Source organism: Argentina silus (assembly GCF_951799395.1).
Source record: "Argentina silus genome assembly, chromosome: 7".
In the NCBI taxonomy this organism is placed as follows: Eukaryota; Metazoa; Chordata; class Actinopteri; order Argentiniformes; family Argentinidae; genus Argentina; species Argentina silus.
In genome coordinates, this window is record NC_139661.1 from 17,180,253 (window position 1) to 17,182,752 (window position 2,500).

Below are 2,500 nucleotides of genomic sequence, written 5' to 3' on the forward strand. Positions count from 1 at the left end.
CAAGTCACTGATGAGCATGCCATGAGCCATCTCTCTGGTTGATCGTGTTATCACGGTGTTGGGTGCAGGCGGAGCAACCATGCTGTAATCGCACATGCACTGTATCAGGCTTACAACTGTCTCAATGACCCTTCTGTATCACTACCATTAGAGTGGCTGAAAAGGGATGATTGATGGCTGAGAAACATATTTTAGCATAGATACATCCTCCCTTTCTGTGGGAATACCAGCCTCCACACAATGTTAATCATGGTGTTTCCCACCCCTAAGGGTTCCCTCGCTCTCGAGAACCCCCATGGATGAGCCTATGGTTGTGTCTGGTAGTTAGCGTTCACACAGAACCCCAGGCTCTAATATGGGGGAGGCTGTGGAATTTTATTTCACCCATCCTTAAGCCATTGTGACTGATCTAGAGTCAGTCTGGCCGCACTGGGAGTGTCTTGTCAGTAAATCAGATGCATTCCCAGTGACAGGGCGGTGTCCCCCCTACTGGTCTGGGGTCAGGGTTTACACTGGGAGACAGACAGGCCCCACTGGGAGTGGCTGTTCAACGCATCACCATTCATCACCCTCGGTCAGTACATAAAGCATGTCTTTATCTATGATGTAATGTGTGATTATGAATGCTTTGTGGCCATCAGTACGGTACAGTACTGTACTGTGGTCCTCTGTGGCCCAGTTGGTAGAGCATGGCGCTAACAACGCTTAGTTTGTGGGTTTGATTCCTGCTGGGATCATATAAACTGAAATGTATGCACTCACTGCAATGGAAGTCGCTTTGGATAAAAGCGTCAGCTAAATGGCATCTAGACATATGTTATATATATTATATATCAACAGAAATCAACCAAATGCATGTTGGTCAAAACAGTCTTAAAGAGGGCATCAGAACTGTGTTCAGGCAGGATAAGAATAGAAAGGGCATGGTTAGAATCGAGGTGTGATCCAGTCTCAACCAGTCTTGTCTGGCGGCCTGGGAGGCCTGTTCCCCCCCCTGGCTCCAACACGTCCGCTCAGAGCTAGACAGCCATGATGAAAGCAGCAATGGTGCCGGCCACATAAGTTTAGCAGTTTTCCTGGAAACATTTTCTTTTCATTTCTGTGGTACGTACGTCGCTGCCCAAGCCCAGTCCGCTGTACCTCTTCTGTGTTTGTTGGTTTGTTTTCTATTTGAGCAAACTACACACCAGCGCGGCCACCCCCATGCGTTAGGCCACCTCAGAAACCACCCGCCGTTCCCATTTCTCATCACCGGGAGACGCAGGGCTGCCATACGCGCTCAGCTCACAAGCCCATAATTGCAATTCACATGCTGTTTCTGCTCCGGTATTTTTAGATCAGTGGATGTTCTCAACATCCTGAGGTCGAGGAGAAATTAAGAGATTTAATAAGTGACTGTGGGTAAAACATCATTAAATCTGACGAAAAATCCAGTAAAACCGCGATGTGTCGCTGGCTAGATGGGTCATTTGGAGAGCTATTTCAGAAATACGTAAATGCATTCCTATTTATTTTGGGTGGAAAACAGAAAGCCTAGCATTAGCCTAACAAGTCAGGGGAAAAAAATATGGGTTTTTTTGGAAATGAGGGGCGCAGAGAAGTTTGAGGGGGAGCAAAATGATGCCATTCTATTTGAGAGAGGTGGGGGGGGGTGTTAATTTTGAAACCCAGCATTTCTACTCCAGGGAGAGGGGGTGCCAATCAAGTGTGCATTTTAGTGCAGACAAAAACAAGTCTTCCAGAGGTATTGTCCCTCCGGCTGCGGTTGGATGCTCTTAAGTTACGCCGACTGTGTCTCACATCGTCCTTTTACCAAAAAACACAATGATATTTTTTTTCCTTTGGAAGAAGATGGCAGAGAAACACAGAAAAAAAAAAAAAAAAACTTGGTCCTATTGAATGTGAGCCGGTGGGCAAGCGAGCGAGCGAGCGTTTCAGTGCTCTCTCTCCTCTGACTGATTAGCCTGTATGACACACAATGATTGAGCCGGACAGAAATGCACTTTCAGGGGATTAAACAAGGCGCAGCTTTCAACAGCACCCCGGACCAGAGGGCCAAATTAGAAAGAGTATTACTTCATCGTGTGTACCCAGTTGGGGCTGGACGGATGAAATGCTAATTGCCTTTCAAAGAGCTCAAAACAGAGACGGGACCCAAACTTGGGGGGGGGGGGGGGGGGGGGGAGCGGTAGGGGGATTGTTGGTAGGGTGGGAGTGGGGGAATTTACAATTCACTGACCAACGCAACGTTTTCAGTAGGAGGCTTCTGTTGTGCTCATTCTATTCTTTCCTTTTCTTATTGTTTTTTTCTCTCTTTTCTTTCCTCCACTCCCCCTCTTATTTTGCATGCAGGACTCTCCCTCCCACTCAGCCTGGTCGGAACTGTCTATTCACACAGATAGTCTTCTTCTTCTCTCTCTCTCTCTCTCTCTCTCTCTCTCTCTCTCCCTCTCTCTCTCTCCCTCTCTCTCCCCTGCCCCCCCCCCCCTGTCTCTCCCTC